The 19,392-nt window shown below is 49.9% G+C and overlaps 1 protein-coding gene across 2 annotated transcripts in view; it reads left to right on the top strand.

The window, feature by feature from the left end:
- LOC138527531 (uncharacterized) overlaps positions 1-19,392 on the top strand; it is a 1,006,733-nt gene that overhangs the window by 764,502 nt on the left and 222,839 nt on the right. The window lies entirely within an intron of this gene.

Below are 19,392 nucleotides of genomic sequence, written 5' to 3' on the forward strand. Positions count from 1 at the left end.
AAGGATAGTTCCGGGACTTTTTTTTTATTGTCCCTACGGGTCGGCCATGTGTTTGTAAGCATAAATCGGTAGATCGTAGGAAACTTTCCTATGGACCTTACCCGACTTTTCGCCCATTATCGCACTCGAAATCAGCCTCCATTTTGTGATAATCCTATCATTTCGCCCCATCGACCTGGCTCACCTGCCTTTGCGGCACTAAATCAAATCCCCCGCCCCTGAAACAGACTTTATCAAAACATTCATATTCCCCGCCTCTATCCGTGACGTGACTGTGCTGCGTCGGCAAACACGCCCAGGCGTCTTCTACGCGACTCCACACAGACCCCGGAAATCAACACAGATCAGCTCACAATACAGCGCACCACAATTCGGAATATGAAACTGTACTTTGAAATCAAACCGCAAGATTGTAAATGTGGTAAAGTACATTTATTTGACATCAAATGTTTAGAGAATATTCAGCGATTTGCATTTTTATTTGCTCATGTTCCAAAAAGTTCGTATTGAGGAACGCGATGGTCCTTTGCTGTACACAGGGTCTTAGAGCATCTCACAATACAGCGCCACAATTCGGAATGTGAAACCGTGGTTTAAAAGCAAACGGCAAGATTGTACATTTGGCAAAGTACATTTATTGGACATCAAATGTTTAGAGAATATTCAGCGATTTGCATTTTTCTTTGCTCTCGATCCAAATTAGTTCGTCTTGAGGGAAGCGATGTTCGTGTGCAGTACACAGGGTGTTGGTTTACGATAAAAATAAGCTCTTCGGTCGCACTGATAATCGCATGGCTGTTCCAACAACGAGGCACTAGGCCACCACAACGGTAGGTATGTTGCATCTAACCGTTAGTACCGCGTAAGGGCATACTTGTACTTGGCGATCGTCCCATAAAATGGTCAGGGTGGTAACGTTGTTCACGCGGAGAAGCAACTGGCGGCTGTAGAAGCCGTCCGCCGGTGTCTGGTACTCGTGACACAGACAGTAGTGAATGATGTACCTAAAAACATAAAAAATGAAATTAGTCTCACCATCAGATCCTTATTAAAATCATAGCGAGGACAGCGCTACTGGGTGTACACAAGTGTTTAAAGGCGTGGCGAGGCAGGGAGGGGGGGGGAGTGGAGTACAAGGTAAGTAGCATAAAATAATACATAAATAGGGCCAGCTGGTGGCAAGTGCAAGGTAAGTGCAGAACAAGTGCTGGGAAGGGGGGGCTGTAGGATACTGAGACAGTCCCCCAGTGCAGGGGTTGACAGGGAGGCAGTGCAGGTGGAGAGTGGAAGGGCCCAGGACCGAGGTCGCAGACAGTGGACCAGTTGTAGCAGGGGAGAGGGAGAGAGAAAGCAGAAGCAAAGAGGAAGGTTTTGAGGTGCTTCAGTAAAAGCAGATGTTTCTCCTCAAGATAGTGCGCGGTAGAAAACAATATGCCACATAGAACGAACAAGTACAACTGAACCAGTCTTTAAAGCCACTGTATAGTAATGAAATTGCGGTATAAACTCATCAAAAGTTACTTACATTATATTTGCATTTTCCATTGTGTCTCTGTGTAGGGCAGACCCGAAACACCACTCCTTCTTTGCCGACGTTACTTCTTCTAATGAACGTGGCTCATCGTTTCGTTTCTGAAATTTTATTCATTATCTTTTCTTAGTCTTTCGGGATGGTCCCGGCCTGTCAAGGTCAAATCACAATAGAACCTTGTACTGGGTCGTGGGCCGTTCCGCCACCCGAGCAAAACATCAAAGCAGCTGACCTGACTCAAGGACCTGAATTCTCTTGTTGATGGTTCTGCATGTTTGCCCAATCTACAATGTGTTGCATAGACAAATGTGTCTGTAGACTGAATTCTTAGCTAAGGGATCGGTATGATATGACAGATTCACTCAAAGTCCTTATATTTAAATAAGTCATTCTTTGTGTAAATTGGCATGAGACACATGATCACATGGAAAGTTACCCTTGATAGATGTTAATCCCAGTGTAGCAGTAATCAATGATTTACATATCTTTTTTTTGGTACAGCATGAATGACTATTTTTAGATTCCAAAACATGCGCTCAAGCTAGTAAAGGGATTCATTGGTAATGTGAGGTTAGGTTACTGTAATATATTGTATTGTGGCCTTTCTAAGCAACAGTATGGATCTTAACAGCGTGTCAAAATGCAACTGGGAGGGTGGTTTGTGGGCTATTAAAAAGGGTACATGTGATGCAGGCAATAGGTCATTATACTGGCTGCCACTAGTGGAGCAGCCTTAAGGTTATAATAGCTTGACAAATAAGACCTTGCTCAAGATAGTTCATTTGCTTAGCTAGTTATTTAGTGGTGTGCTCTGGGGCAAGTTGTAAGTTCCTCTCAAAAGTGTACCTCTATGGTGTAAGAGCAGTGTATGAACGACAATTTGCTTAGGGTGTAAGGTGGCAATTGGTGCTGGACCGGACCTGCCCTGGTATTCTATGGGATGTCTTCATCTACAAGAATGTGTTAAACTACCTGTGAAGGAAGAAACAAGAGCTAAGCTATGCTGATCCCATGTAGACAACAACCAAGTTCCTTTGGTGAATGGGCCTGGATAAACAAACTCTACGGAAAAGGAGTAAAAGACAATGGGCCTAAGCCTTGAGTGAGGGGGAAGCAAATTCCATGAAACTCTTCTAACTGAAAAGTCAGAAAACAAGTCTTGCCCAAATAATGCCTAAATCATTTTTTTTTCTATGCAAAATAAGTACACATAAACAAGTGATGAGGGGCAAGACTGACCTCGGTCAGGCTGGCTAACCCCTGACTGTAAAACTAGGAAGCACAGTGTCTGCCCCAGAGTCCTCTTCCCCTCAGGCCGCTTTCTTTGGCGCTGCACATAAAACTCAATGTATCCAGCTCCACAGACTCAGTGCAAGCTTCAATGGATTGCCTTTCTCCTGCAGATTCCTCATCTGATATCCTCATCCAGCTGTGCTGCTCGGAAAATTCTTTGACAGGGGGGCGTAGTGGACCTTGACTTGGCTGTCGATCCGTCTTGCTCGGTGCTCGTCAGTCGGCTTGGGACGTAACGTCTGGATTCGTAAATATACCATGTCATTACGCCCCGTACCTCAGTTCCTTTTTTCTGCGCTTTTCGACACGCTGCTCTGAGGAACATAGTGTTATCGAGTCTGTTACTCTTTTTTTGACAGATTTTGGACAGATTTGCTTTTTTCACGCCCGCGAGATGTTCGCACCTCGGATTTCGGATTTTAAACTGTGCACTGATTGTAAGATGTCTGTCACCTACCCACACAACATGTGTGTGTGATGCCTCGGTACGGAGCGAAGATGAACCCGAAATCTGTGTGTAAGTGGGCAGCTAAACCCACGTTGGTCTGACTGCCGTCGAAATCACCTGTGCGGTCAACCGTCCGGCCCACTGAGACCGAGAATGAGGAGCCTACCCACAAAAAAGAAAAAGAGGAAGGAGAATGCGAGAAATGCTGCAGATTCTCCATGAAGACGACAAAGGACAGGCACAGTAGACTGGCGGCGTGGCTAAATGCCAAGGCCTATGGCCCGTGCCCCGAGCAGGGGCATGCCTCACCCAAGGCCGTTCGGTCTGAGGAGACGACTTCTAAGTCCTGGGAAGGCGCCTCATCCGTGTGGGGCCCAAATAAGGCCAAGCAGACAAGTCACGGGCACCTCATCCGTGGAATCTTCTCCTAGAGAAGAGAAAATTGTCTAACCCTGCTAAACTGTGGGAGAAACCTGAGAAGCCGCGGACGGAGGAGAAGAAGGCAGAGCTGCCAAAGAAGGCCCAAGTGACACAGGAAAAGTCTTTGTCGATGATAGAGCTGGTGGCGGCTGCTCTGTCGAAAGCTAAAGGGGCTAACCCTGAATGGGTAGCCCCCACATTGCCAAAAGTATCCCTCTCTCCGAGGTGAGAAGGTGCTGTGTTGACTTTGACATTCTCTACCGGCACTCCGGAGAAGGGCACACCGCCTCATAACCTGTTTCCAGCCCCTCAGGGTGGAAAAGGGGGGAAGGCCCCTGGTCAGTCCCAGGCCGTGGCCCAAGCCATGGAAATTTCGTCCACCAGTGACGAGGCTATGGAGTCCCTACACACGGTCCACGAGGAAGTGGGAGAGGACGACGGCGACGACGAGGAAGGCGCAGGCCTAGTGTTCCAATCACGCCAGTTCTGCTGAGGGATGTGTCTCTGGACATCCTATCAACCTTCCACACCTTGGTGTCGGAGATCCAGAATAGGATGCCACAAGGGCCTGTTCCAACAGTCTTCAAGGCCCCCGATCAACCGCTGACGAAGAAAAGAAAGTGCCATCTGACGCCCACTTTTCAGCCTCCACACCAACGTTGGGTCCCATCTCCCTCTGCATACCCGGCCACGGGTACGGGGACAGATATGGCCACGATGACGAAGATATTGTGGGAGTGGGCAGCGAGTCCCGGCAGCCTAGGGAGTCCCCACCGTACAAGGTGGGATTGTTCCATTCTATGATCGCCAAAGCCTCCGAGCTGTTCCAGCTTGTGCCCGAGGAGACCAGGAAGGAGAGTTTCCTGTACCAGAGGCGCAAGGCCAAGGGGAAGACAATCATGGCGGTACCCCTCCTGGATGACATGTGGGACGAGGGCCTAGCCTTCTTGAAGAACCCTTTCACGGCTCCAGCCAAAGCGAGATAGGCTGGAGAAGAAGTACCGGGTACTGGAATCCAGTCGCAACCATCGCCGGACTCAGTGGTTTCGGCGACCGCGAGGAGGCAGTCATCTAACCCGTCCTCGTCGTCTTCAGTCCCTCTGGACAGCGAAGGTAAGAAGTTGGACGCCATGGGGAGGAAGGTGATCTACACCGCAGCTTCCACCATCAAGGCAGCCAACACTGGTGATCCTAGCAAGATATGACAGGGAGCTGTGGTACAAGCTGGGGCCTATCCTGGAGTGCCTCCCCGACGACAAGAGGATGGAGGCGGTCACCCTCTTCCAGGAGGGAGAGATATCGTTGGATCCCAGCATCACAGTGTGCTGGACGTTGCCGACACAGGGTTCCACCAGATGGGAAACAGTGTCTGCCTTCATCGCAAAGGCTGGGTAAAGGCTACAAGTTTCTGTCAGGAGGTCCAAACAAAGGTACTAGGCATGCCTTTCGATGGAGATAACCTTTTTGGGAAGGCCATCGATGTGTCCCTGCAGGCCATCAAGGAGGAGACGGCCCATGCCCTGGGCATGCTCCAACAGTTGCGCTCTTCCTTTCGTTCCTCCAGAGGAAAGTCGGACAGGTTGTTGAAAGGTTTCTCCTCCTTGTACCTAATGCCTTCCAGATCCACGACCCAGGAAGCCCACAGAGGCCGTTCCCAGGCCTACAGAGGGTGAGGTCATCATCGTCATCTCCAGCAAAGCAGGACGCTGATGCTGAAACAAGCCTGAACTGGCCAAGTAGTCAGGCCCCCACCTGTGCACCCCGGTGGGAGGCCAGCTGACGAGGTTTGTCAGCGAGTGGGAAAAGATCACCACCGACAGACGGGTGCTGGACACTTTCGCCCTAGGACGTACCCTGGAATTTCAGCACAGGCGTCCACGGATCCTGCTGGTGCCCCGTCAAGAGCAACACGTCCCTCAGCTCTTGGAGGAAGTACGGACCATGCTGCAAAAAGGGGCAATAGAGCTGGTTCCCAAGCAACTCCAGAGTCTACTCCAGATACTTCTTGGTAAGAAAGAAGACAGGGGGGTCGGAGGCTCATTCTAGACCTGCAATGTCTAAACAAGTACCTCAAGTCTCAGGAATTCAGGATAGTCATGTTGCAGCACGTGATCTACCAACTGGAAAGAGGGGATTTCTTAACGTCGCTGGACCTGGAGGATGCCAACTTCCACGTCCCCATTCACAGGAAACACTGCAAGTCTCAGAACTACCAGTACAAGGCCCTGCCCTTCGGCTTAAAATCAGCCCCCAGAGTGTTCACAAAGTGCCTGGAACCGGTGGCGCCCCATCTGCGTCTACGGGGAATTCACATATACCTGTACCTCGATGACCGGCTCATTTGGGCCCGCTCGCGGGAGTTCCCCGTCGGACACACAGAGGCGGCCGTCAAGCTGCTGACGGATCTGGGATTCTCCATCAATTATAAAAAGTCCTGCTTGACACCATCTCAGAACACTCTGTTACTGGGAGCCAGGCTCGATACAGTGTCCTGCTTAGCATCGCCCTCTGAAGAGAGGGTAACGGCCATTCAGGGGAATGTGCAGCGGCTGTTGCCGATGAAGACGGCTACAGTGCGAACCATCAAGTCGTTGCTCGCCATGATGTCATCCTGCATCTACCTCATCCGACTCTGCAGGTTACAGATGCAACCTCTTTAGGAGTTCCTGGAGGCTCGCTGGGTGCAGGTGTCTGGAAACTTTGCGGACAAGATCACTCTGGACGAAGAGTTCCGTCAGGTGATACAGTGGTTGGGCGACCGCTCCAACATCGCCAGTTGCACAGGGTTTCAGAACCCTCCATTCCAGGAGACGGTCACAACAGATGTTTCCCTGGAAGGCTAGGGGGCCCACACCGGACACCTTCACGCCAGAGGCCTGTGGCTGCCGGAGGAGAAGGATCTCCATATCAACATCCTGGAGCTACGGGCAGTTTTCTGGGCCCTCAAGTTGTTCCTTCCGTCAATGAAGGGTATGGTGGTGAGGATCTTCACAGACAACACCACCATGATGTTCTACATCAGGAAACAAGGGGGCTCTCGCTCCCTGGCCCTCTCCAAGGAAGCACAGGAACTGTGGCACTGGGCTGTTGGACAAGAAATGTTCCTCGTCCCCCTTCACCTAGCGGGAGATCCTCAAGGAGTTGTGCTCCTGCCATAAGTGGGAACTTCGGCAGGATCAGGTGGACCAGATCTCCGCCCAGTGGGGCAGGCCCCAAATCGACCTGTTTGTGACAGCAGCAAACTCCACATGCCAAAAGTTCGCCAGCAGATTCCATCATCCGACGAGTTTGGGGGACACATTCTCCTTCCCGTGGGATGTGTCATGGCACTGGTCAAGGGCCACTACCAATATACTCAAAAGGGTCCAAATGGACCCAGTCTCATAAGAAAGTGTGCTCTGCACACTTTATGGTTAAGGTACGTGCTGCCAGGCCGGGCGTGGCCGTTGAAAGCATTGGAAGGCACGTGCAGAAGTCTGTGGGAGTGGCAAGGTGGAGCCACAAGGCGGGGTTAAAGGGGAGTGGCTGGGGCCAGGCTATTTAAGCCAGCCCCCCGCATGCAGGTGCTTCGCGTTAGTCTGCTGTGTGCAGAGTAACGCTTACTGCCGTCTGAAGCTCTTACCTGTTTCCAGCTCAGCACGCTCCTCATCAGGTTCTGGAACATCAGCTTCAGCGCGCAGCTTACCTGATTCCAGCTCTGCATCTTCAGCGCGCAGCTTACCTGACACTAGACATACCACTGCTCGAGTGTAGCATACCTGATTCCAGCTCTGCATCTTCAGCGCGCATCTTACCTGACTCCAGCCATACCATCGCTCGAGTGCAGCTTACCTGATTCCAACTCTACATCTTCAGCGCGCATCTTACCTGACTCCTGCCATACCATCGCTCGAACGCAGCTTACCTGAAACCAACTCTGCATCTTCAGCGCGCACCTTATGTTCTGAAACCTTGATGGTCGTGCAGATTATGTGATACCTCCGTCCCCAAGTACCTCACAGGCAGAATGTAATCACTGCCTGTGAAGTCTTTGCGGCCACAGGTGAGTGGTAGGTCGTCAAGGTGGAACCAGGAACTGCCGAAGAGACCCCTTGAACGCTGAAAGGCAATAGGCAAGTAATCAAGCAGTGCAAAAAATGGCAAAATGAATATACAGATGACATAAACACTGCTTACCTAAGGATGCGTATGAACTGGCAATGAAGAAGTAGAGGGGACTTGGCACCAGGTAGGAAATATGAAAGGGGGTCTTAAATGACAACCAGCGGACAGGTGTTATGTTGCAGTCTGGTAGGAGCCAATAAAGTGACGAACCATGGAAACACACACACCAGGATCAACGGGAGTCAATCCACGTGGTATCCGTTGAAGCAAAATCCGTAGGGAAAACCATAAAGCAAAGTCCGAGGTCAGTAGGAGGAAGGCAATTGAAAAGTCCAAGGCGACGTAACAGTTCAGGGGGCAGAGTCCATAAAACAAATCCAAAAGAGGTCCGTAGTCGTAGGTTCCGAAAATCCAGTAGAAGTCAAAGCGCCACGCAGTACTTGAATAAGCAGCTGAGAAGCACCGTTTCCGAGTTCTCAGCGGGCTTTAAGCAAAACAGCAGCAGTCACATGACAGACCCACGAAGCCACGGTCGACGTGCAGGAGAGTCACGTGATACTGACTGCTGATCACGTGACAACTAGTCCGTCTTGCCGTGACGATTGCGCCGATAGTGACGCCAGAGGAAAGGGTACCTCCATTTCAGTTGCCAGAGGAGGGAGGGTCGGTAAACGCCTGAACTACCAAACGTACTGGTAGGGAACCGTTGCCTTTGCCTGTGGAATCGTGTGTGAGCATGTGAGTGTTTGAGGTTCTGTTGGGTTGCGAGTGACTGCGGTTTGTTCCTTGCATCAGTGTGCACCCTGGTGGACGTGACAGAGCCCCCCTCAAAGGCCCACGACCCCGTGGGCTAGAGGGATTGTCCCTATGAAAACGGGAAATCAGCAGAGGGGCTTGGACATCACAGGAAGGGACCCAGGAGCGATCCTCAGGACCGTAACCCAACCAATCCACTAGATACATGAGCCTACCCCTGTGCAAACGGGAACCCAGAATAGCACTGATCTCGTAGACATCCGGGGAAGACACAGAGACAGGGACAGGCGGTACAAAGAGACGGGTAGGAGCAGGGCAAGGCTTGAGTAAGGAAGTGTGGAAAACAGGGTGGATACGCCAGGAGGGAGGAATAGAGAGGCGATAAGCCACGGGGTCCAGAACCGTGGCGACCCGGTAAGGGCCAACAAAACGAGGCAGTAGTTTGCGACAGCCGGGAATACGAAGATGACGTGTTGACAGCCAGACACGGTCGCCCACACGGTAAGTAGGGGCTTCCGACCGTTTGTTGTCTGCCTTGGCTTTCATTGCTGTCTGGGCCTCACGTAAATGGACAAGGGTCTGGGCATGTATGGTAACTAGATCCAAGGCACAGGCGTTGGCAGCAGGGGTTGCGGAGGCAAACTCGGGAAGAGGTAGTGTACGCAGATGTTGGCCGTACAATGAGTAGAATGGGGAAAAGCCAGTAGATGAATGCTGTGAATTGTTGTAGGCAAATTCTGCAAGATGGAGTAAACGAAGCCAGGAGTCCTGATATTGGAGGGTCAAGCATCGTAAATATTGTTCGAGGGCCTGGTTTACTCTTTCGGTCTGACCATCACTCTCCGGGTGGTAAGCTGAGGAGTAGTGTGAATCAATACCCAGGAGTTTAGTAAGTGCCTGCCAAAACCGGGACGTGAATTGTGTGCCGAGGTCTGAGATTATGACCTGCGGTAGGCCAAACAGACAAAAAACGGACTCAAAAAACAACCGGGCTAGGGTTGGAGCCGACGGTTTCCCGGTACAGGGTATAAAACGGGTCATTTTTGTAAAGGAATCAACTACAACCCATATTGTATCATAACCTCGTCTGCGGGGCAGGTCTGTGATGAGGTCCATAGTAACTGTATGCCAGGGCTTGGGAGGAATAGGCAAAGGATGGAGTAAGCCTAACTGACGACCCCTACGTGATTTACTTTATGCACAAATCGAACATGTGTTTACATAGTGTTCGACGTCACGCCCCATTGACGGCCACCAACACCAACGTTGCAATAGTTCTAAGGTACGATGTTGTCCCGGGTGACCGTTGATGGCGGCGTCATGGGACCATGCAAGCGCCTGGTTTCGTACCTCACAAGAGGGAAGAAACAGTTTCCCTTGGATGAAAGGCAATCCCGCCTGAAGTACCACATCCCATTCTGTCAAAGCATTCGGGTGATCGGAAACCCATTGTTTAATGATGGAGATCATGGGAGGGGACGGGGTACACACACAAATGACATGGCCTGTGTCTAGTATGGTATCAGGAAACTGAGAAAGGGAATCCCCCCCAGGAGAGCGAGAGAGAGCATCCGCTTTACCATGGGTAATGCCAGGTCTGTGCTTCACCACGAAATCGTAGGCTGCAAAGAACAAGTGCCAACGGACCTGTCTACTGTTTGAACATTTTAGGCTGGCCAGATCCTGCAGGTTCTTGTGGTCGGTGTAGACCACTGTCTGATGCTTAGCCCCCATAAGATGGTGTCGCCATATTTGAAGTGCGTACTTGATGGATAGTAATTCTTTTTCAGTGACCATATAATGGGACTCTGCTGATGTCCATTTTTGTGAATGGTATGCCACTGGATGCAGGCGACCGGTGGTCGGGCAGGGCTGTGATAGAACGGCCCCCGTGGCAAAGGAGGATGCATCAGCTTCTAGGATAAACGGGAGGTCCGGGTTAGGGTGTTGTAGTACAGGGACCGTGGTGAACCTGGCTTTAAGCGTTTCAAATGCGTGCTGTTGCTCATGCGACCAAGAAAACGGAACAAGAGGACTAGTCAAGGCTGTAAGCGGGGATACAATTGATGAAAAACCGGCGATAAATCGACGGTAAAAGTTGGCGAAACCAAGACAAGTTTGAAGCTGTTTTAGGGTAGATGGGACGGGCCATTCAGTGATCGCACGGACCTTGGACCGGTTCATGGACAGGCCACCAGGTGTTATGTGGAAGCCCAGAAAATCCACCTCATTGGTATGAAAGATGCATTTTTCTGGTTTGGCAAACAGGTGGTTACTTTTTAGGCAGGATAACACTTCTTTGACATGGAGTATATGTTCCTCCAGAGATGACGAAAAGACCAAGATGTCACCCAAATAGATCACTACATAGACATCAAGGATATCTGTGACTATTTCGTTGACAAAACGCTGGCACGTCGCAGGGGCGTTACAAAGCCCGAAGGGCATTACCAGGTATTCGAATAAACCCTGTCGGGAACAGAATGCCGTCTTCCACTCGTCTCCTTGACGTATACGGACCAGGTTGTAAGCACCCCGCAGGTCTAGTTTGTTGAAGACGGTCGCCCGTGACAACCCGTCCAGCAGCGTGGAGATGAGTGGAATCGGATATCTGTTCTTAATGGTAATGGTATTCAATCGTCTATGATCAACACAAGGGCGTAAATCCCCTTCTCTTTTAGGCACAAAGAAGATAGGGCTACCAGCAGGGGAACAAGAGGGTCTGATATGACCTAACTTAGTGCTTGCTGGATGTATTCCTTCAAAACCTTCTCCTCGGACTGTCACAAGGAATAAACCCTACCCTTTGGAATCATAGCATTTGGCACCAAATCTATGGGGCAATCATAAGGTCTGTGTGGTGGCAAACCTTCGGATGTGGCTTTTTCGAAGACCGTTAAGTATTCGTGATAATCGATGGGAATGCTGGTTATCACTGCCCCCACGGTGTGTGCTGTGGGGACGTCAGGTGCACTGTCAGCAAAATAAAATGGGAAGCGGCCATAGCGCCGAGGAGACTGGCGGGAGAGGTGGTCGAGTCGGGTTCCGATAAACAGAAATGTTGGCAAATGTCCGATTCGAAAACCACCTGTCCTGTTCCCCAATTGATTAAAGGGTTGTGTTGTCTCAACCAGGTAATCCCCAATATTATACCAAACTGTGGAGTAGTAATGAGGTCAAAGGACATGGTTTCTTTGTGGATATATTGGATTACTACTTCTAATGGTGCGGTTTGGTGGATAATTGGACCAGAAGCAAGAGTGGTCCCATCCACCGCTTGCACGGGTTCTGGATGCGTTTTCTTAATCAGTGGTAGATTGAGCCGTTGTGCCAGTGAGATGTCAATGAAGCACCCAGAGGCTCCGGAGTCAATCACTAAGTGTACTGGGTGGGTGATTTCCTTGGTGGGTTTTAGTACTGCTTGGACTACTATGGGTCTAATGGGACCAAAAGCTGGTTCAACGGGGGTTGTTGAAGTGCTCGTCCGTACCCCCGATGTTAAGGGCGAGCTTTCTGAAAACCCGTAGTTTTATTTTTAGGTCGGCGGGGGAATTCTTTCACGTAATGCCCATTTATCCCGCAGTAAAAACAGGCTTTGTCCATCCTCCTGCGTTCCCGTTCGACCTGAGTTATGGAACTCCGAATCCCGCCTATTTGCATGGGTTCTGAAGTAGTGGTTGCAGGTGCCAGGCTTAGAGAGGATTGATTGAAATGACCAGCCTCGGTCCTGCGCTCGGTCTTACGGGCGTCCACCTGAAGGGTTAGATCGACTAGGTCCGAAAAGACAGAGGGAAGGGATGGTACCACAGACAATGTGTCTTTCATTGCATTCTGTAAAACACTACCGCCTTTTTTTCTTCAGGCCATGAGGTTTCCGCGGGAAGTTGATTGTTGCGAGTGATGTATTCAATCAGTGATTGTCTACCTTGCGTAAGGTCCAGGAGTTCTAGATCTCGAGATTGGGCTTTATACTTGGTGTCGAACACCTTTGCCATCTCTGTGACTAGGAGATCGAAATCATACAAAGCAGGATGATTGTTTTCCATGAACGGGTTTGCCCAGGTCGCCGCCACACCAGACAAATGGGAGAGAAGAAAGGCAGCCTTAGTCACTGAATCGGGGAAAGCCTGAGGTTTACATAAGAAGTGTAACTTGCACTGGTTGATGAAAGTGCGATATTTCCGGGGGTCACCCTGGTATCTTTCAGGAGCCGCAAGTGGAAATGAGGTCGAAAGGAAGACTGGGGTAGGTGTTGTGGGAGGCGTGGGTGGTGGCAGGACTTGAGGGCCAGGGTCACCTAATTCCGCATCTGCGGGTAACGGGTGGTGTGCACTTTGCAGAGTGTCAAGACGATGGTGAATCGCGGCTGTGGCTGCGGCCATGTCGGTCCTAAGAGCCGCATTGCCTGCATTAGAGCGGTCACAGGGTCCCCGGCAGAGGGATCCATAATCTGGATGACCAAGAGGCTTCTCAGTCTGTTCTGAAACCTTGATGGTCGTGCAGATTATGTGATACCTCCGTCCCCAAGTACCTCACAGGCAGAATGTAATCACTGCCTGTGAAGTCTTTGCGGCCACAGGTGAGTGGTAGGTCGTCAAGGTGGAACCAGGAACTGCCGAAGAGACCCCTTGAACGCTGAAAGGCAATAGGCAAGTAATCAAGCAGTGCAAAAAATGGCAAACTGAATATACAGGTGACATAAACACTGCTTACCTAAGGATGCGTATGAACTGGCAATGAAGGAGTAGAGGGGACTTGGCACCATGCAGGAAATATGAAAGGCGGTCTTAAATGACAACCAGCGGACAGGTGTTATGTTGCAGTCTGGTAGGAGCCAATAAAGTGACGAACCATGGAAACACACACACCAGGATCAACGGGAGTCAATCCACGTGGTATCCGTTGAAGCAAAATCCGTAGGAAAAACCATAAAGCAAAGTCCGAGGTCAGTAGGAGGAAGGCAATCGAAAAGTCCAAGGCGACGTAACAGTTCAGGGGGCAGAGTCCAGAAACAAATCCAAAAGAGGTCCGTAGTCGTAGGTTCCGAAAATCCAGTAGAAGTCAAAGCGCCACGCAGTACTTGAATAAGCAGCTGAGAAGCACTGTTTCCGAGTTCTCAGCGGGCTTTAAGCAAAACAGCAGCAGTCACATGACAGACCCACGAAGCCACGGTCGACGTGCAGGAAAGTCACGTGATACTGGCTGCTGATCACGTGACAACTAGTCCGTCTTGCCGTGACGATTGCGCCGATAGCGGCGCCAGAGGAAAGGGTACCTCCATTTCAGTTGCCAGAGGAGGGAGGGTCGATAAACGCCTGAACTACCAAGCGCACTGGTAGGGAACCGTTGCCTTTGCCTGTGGAATCGTGTGTGAGCATGTGAGTGTTTGAGGTTCTGTTGGGTTGCGAGTGACTGCGGGTTGTTCCTTGCATCAGTGTGCACCCTGGTGGACGTGACACCTTACCTGACTCTGCAAACCCATCGCCTGCGGCGTGTAGCTTCTTATCCGATTCCCGGAACCATCAGAGCAGCATCCTCACCTCTTCCAGCATCCTCTCGTATCTATCCGTCTGGCACCCGCCGACAGGTCCTCGGATCGCCCCTCTCCATCAGTCGCTGCCAGGTCATCCCTGGAAGAGAAAGGGAACGCTCAGGTTAGACATTGCATAAACATCTTACGCTTGGCCGTGCAACACATAATGCTTGTTTGCAACCATAAAACCCTAATTACCTTCGATTGGGGCCCGCTCAATTCCCCTTTGGCACCGTCGGACCCGCTTCCAACACTGCAACACTGCGTGGGCATCTTTACACCTATTGGGGGAGAGAAAAGACATTGCAAAGGTTATGGACAATAATCATTAGGAAAAGACATTGCAAAGGTTACGGACAATAATCATTGGGAAAATTCATTGCAAAGGATACAGACAATAATCTTAGTTACGAACACTTTCCTACAGAGTGGATTGGTCACAGCCGGACGGGGCCGCCATGCACACGGACCAGTGAAGCAACTAGGTCCTCAACGGTGCCCCGCTGATGAGAAGCAGGACGGAGAGCTCATCCTTACAAAATAACAGGTGAGACATATGGGAAAATGTATGCTCATTTCGCTCTGGAATGAAGGGTTCGAGGGGGGTCCCAATTCAACCGCAGCATTTTCAGTGCCTCTTACCTTCTCCCAAGGGCATTGCCAGCAACCAGAGCAATCCACAGTACAGCAGCTGTGGGCAGAGTCTGACCCAGGAGAGCCAAGTCCAGGGAGGGCTCCAACCATGCCCCAACGTCCCCGCAGAGACCAGGTGAGCGTAACAGAACGCAAAGCCTCTCTGTACCTCTGCCTGGGCGTTATGGAAACCTCGGAAACTGACCTGTTGGCCCAATTGCTGGGGGAACTACAAGCCGAAGTGCATGCCTCCAGACAAGAGACCTTATTGTCGCCCGAGAACGAACTGACGATCTGGCGAGGCAGACGCTTTAAACTCATGTAGGGCAGGTTCCACTACCCGGAATTGCACCAGCCCCTTTGCCGCCTAAGCCATCACCACCAGTCCAAGTGTTACTCCCGGGGGTTGTGCCTTTGGCCCCATCTGAACGATTCACTGGCGATCCCAACAAATATGCCATATTCATGAACCAGTGTCGTCTTCACTTTTTGCGTCACCCTGGGGCCTTCCCTAACGATAGTGCAAGAGTTGCCTTTGTACTTTCATATTTGGAAGGCAACGCAGCGGATTGGTCCATACCATTAGTAAACCAGGATGATCCACTACTTCGCAACATTGGGGACTTGTAACTGGAATTGGAAAAGTTGTTTGCTAGGCACACCCAAGGACAAGCTCTAGATAACAAACTTTTGTCCCTCAGACAGGGAAGCCATGATCTGCTGACGTATATTGCCACCTTTAATTGTCTCGTAGCACAAACCAACTGGCCCGACGAAAAGAGGACCACACTGTTCTATCGGGGGTTGCGTGGGGTACTAAAGGATGTACTAGCCCAAGTAGTCAATCCTCCCGAGTACTGTGGATAGTACATTAATCTGACGGTACGATTGGACCATAGGTTGCAAGACAGGAAAATGGACCGCACAAGAACTGAAGGGAGATCGGTCTATATGCGACCCCGGGACAATCAAGTCAAGACTTATGAGCCAACCAAGCCCATGCAGATTGGGGGATTACGGGCTCCTATCTCCAAGGCGGAGAGAGAAAAAAGGAGGCAACAACAAGTCTGTTTATATTGCAGCAAGGCCGGACATTTCCTTCGGGATTACCCAAAAAAACCTCCCAAGAAAATAGTATATGCAACGGACAATTGTAATGAGGAAAAAGAACAAACCCTGGAAAACTCCAACACCCGGCAAGCATAGGGGTCCTCTTGTCGAGCGAAATGAAGAAAGTAGTACAGACCTCACACCTGGTCATCCCAGTCCTCTTGCTCCACCACCAGCAACCATCAAAGGTGCATGCCTTCGAAGTGTATATTGATAGTGGAGCGGTGGGCAATTACACGATCAGGATCTGGCTGCACGGATAGGCCTTCCCCTTCAGCAGAAGCCACAATCGGAAAACGTCACCGCAGTGGATGGCTCTCAGTTGTCATCCAGCCCAGTGACGCAACATACTGACAAAGTTATGCTGATGTGTCAGGACGGTCATTGGGAAGACATTTCGTTCGATCTCATTGGGGCCCCCAGTTCCAAATGATCCTAGGAATGCCTTGGCTAGAAACCCATAACCCCAGGATTGACTGGCGAACACGAGTGCTGACCTTTCCTTCCGAATGCGCCAAAAGTTGCTACCACAAGGACATGAAGAGCCCAAAAGTCAAGACGAAATCCATCCTGTGGCTCTCTGGTGCCTTACCCCCTGAGTATCTGGACTATCAGGATGTGTTCCTGTTAGGCAGAATCCTGTGCAGTTCCCTTGGGGAGCACTACAGAAGATTAGGACTACAGATGAGAGCAATAAATCCCCTTTGGTATCAGTCTGTACCACAAAGATTTAGTTGGTAGCTGTGGCTGAGCAGTTAGAGTTATCTCAAGAGGGAGATGAGCAGTATTCAGGGTTTACACAATAGACCTACAGTACTATGGCACAAGGAAACACTGACCAAAGCTTTGTATTAAAAAGTAGATAGATATTTATTTTATACATTTCTAGTGAAACACATTTATCACAGTCATCAAGCAAGTTAAAGTAAGTCAAAGAAAAATATACACACTCCCTAGTTAAATTGTAGACCAAGTGAACCAGAGTGAAAACTGAGCAAAACGGCACAGTGAAAACCACACACGAGGGATACTCTATCAATTTCTCACAAGGGAGGGAAAGCACAAGTTATTCAGAAATAGCTTCTTGCACACCCTAGCAACACTTCCCATAAGTTTGTGAACCAGTTTAAGCAAGACAGTGCATCAGTAAAGAAAACACTTAAATGAAAACTGAGCAAAATGGCACTTCACAAGTTTTAAAAAGGGAAGAAAAAGGGTAGTTAAAAGAAGTAGGTGCACCGACACAGTTCTAGTTGAGAAGCAATCTAAAGAAGGCAGTTCTAACAAATGTAGCCAGAGTTAGTAGGCCTGTGCGAGAGTCAGTGGTACAGGGCAATGGCCCACGAGCAAAATGTTCTTGTAGCTGTAGTCAAGTCTTTGGTTAACGATTTCGAAAAGGTGGATGCAGAAGGTGAAAGACAATGTTAAGAGAGAGTGGCGGCCAACCCCACAGATAGGTAAAGGATTTAAAACACCTTTAGCTCTACCGCGAAGAAAGGGTGGCCTGGCGGAACAATGTACCTTTAAAATGAAGAAGTGGCTCCTGCGGTGGAGGTTGTTCCTGGTAGTTCCTGCAGTTCAGGGGATCCAGCAGAGGAAGAGAGGCTCTCGTCGTGGAGGAAGGTTTGAGTTACTGCACTACCCAGGGATGAAACCAGCCGCGGTGCTGCTCGACTAATAAAAGGTACGCTCCTTTAAATCACGGTCCGGGTGGACTGGTGCCTGGCTGTCCGGCCTCCGAGTACAGGGTACTGGCGATTGGCAAACTGGTTGGCCCCACCAGCTCAAGGGAAGAAGGCTCTTGCAGATGAAGATCTTCTCCCGTCGTGTCGAGAAAAGTGGTGAGACACTGCAGCAGGGCTTCACCGGTGGTTCAGTCGTTGCAGGGGTCTTTGGCTTCTCTCCTCTTCGGCTTCTTAGTTCCAGTGGCGACGTCTTGCTCTTCCAGTCCTCAGGACCCTGCTTTTATGCAAAAAGATCCCCATTCATGCAGCCTACCTGTCACTCACACAGTGGAGTGGTCATCTTGGCGGGAGACCCTCCAACCTATCAGGATAGAGTGCAACATGGGTTGCTGAGGCGGGTTGCCTCAGCAAACCATGTCACACTCTATCCTGATAGGCTGGAGGGTGTCGAGGGGTCCTACTCCCCCTCCCACACAATGGACCCACCCCAGACTCAGTGGTGCCAAAAGGAGGGCTTCTTGGCAGAAGCCTGCCAAACGGACTAACAAAGGATCCCCGACCTGGGTTAAGATTTTAGAGAAAGACACTAGAAAGAAGTTATATTAAAGTTCTGGCAAATAAAACCTACTGGAGTAAAGTTAATATTAAAATGCACCGGCGGTATGTTAGAGGCTGTCAGAAAAAGTGGTAGCCTCGAACAATGGGAAAATCCCATAGGAAAATATTTGCGGTCGAATATTTACGGTAGTAACCACTGCCACCAGCCAGAAACGTTTGAGAGAGGGACTGTACGGTACCCTCCCAAAAATGAACATAATGGAAAAACTAATAACGCTTTCCAGTACCTCCATAGTAAGATGGATTGTACTGGTTTAGTTCATAAAAATTGACTAGTAAAGTCAATTGGGACTTTACATGCCCTGGGAGACAGTAGTCAGTCCCAGGGTATGGAGTCTATGTTTGGGGGTCGCTATGACACCCCTGTGTCCCTGCACTGAGGGTGCTGTGTAACACATGTGAATAAAGATGGTTTCTATGGGGATGAGAAAAATCCCATAGACATTTAAACACAAAAATAGCTTAGAACACACATAGCAAAAATGTCTAAGAGTGGGAAAAAGAGTCTCACTCTTAGCAGGAGAAAAGAAACAAACCCTTCAAATCCAGCAAAGCTGCTGGGGGACTCTATAGGTCAGGGAAATTAGCCATGGAATGAGAATGCTCCCTAACAGTTCCAAAAGGAGCAAGCAAACACCCTGCCTCCACAATGGCCTTACGACTGCCAGATTGATCTGGTCCCTGGAACGCAAATCCCTTGCAGTCGAATTTACGATTTAACAGAGCAGGAAAGTCAGCATCTCAAGACTTACCTAGATCAGTGCCTAGCTAACGGATTCATCTGCCCGTCTCCTGCCTCCTCAGCTCTCTTCTTCGTACCAAAGAAGGAGGGCGACCTCAGAACGTGTATAGATTATAGGGCATTGATTCAAATCACTGTTAAGAACAGATGCCCTCTGCCACTTATCCCCGAATTGGTCGATCAGGTAAAGAATGCTAGAATCTATACAAAGCTAGACCTACGAGGAGCCTATCTCCTCGTGAGGGTTAAACGGGGCGACGAGTGGAAAACAGCCTTCCGAACCAAATATGGGCTTTTTGAGTAGCAGGTGATGCCCTTTGAGCTATGCAATGCCCCGGCAGCGTTCCAGTTCTTCATTAACGATGTGCTTCACAAACTATTCGACGTCTGCGTCCTTGTTTACATCGATGATATCCTTATTTACTCAACATCCAAAGAAGACCATATTGGCCATGTGAGGGCGGTTCTGGAAAAGCTTCGTCAGCACAGGCTGTTTGCCAAATTAGAAAAATACTTCTT

This window comes from Ambystoma mexicanum, chromosome 1q, assembly GCF_040938575.1.
Source record: "Ambystoma mexicanum isolate Mex_15411 chromosome 1q, UKY_AmexF1_1, whole genome shotgun sequence".
NCBI classification, from domain to species: Eukaryota; Metazoa; Chordata; class Amphibia; order Caudata; family Ambystomatidae; genus Ambystoma; species Ambystoma mexicanum.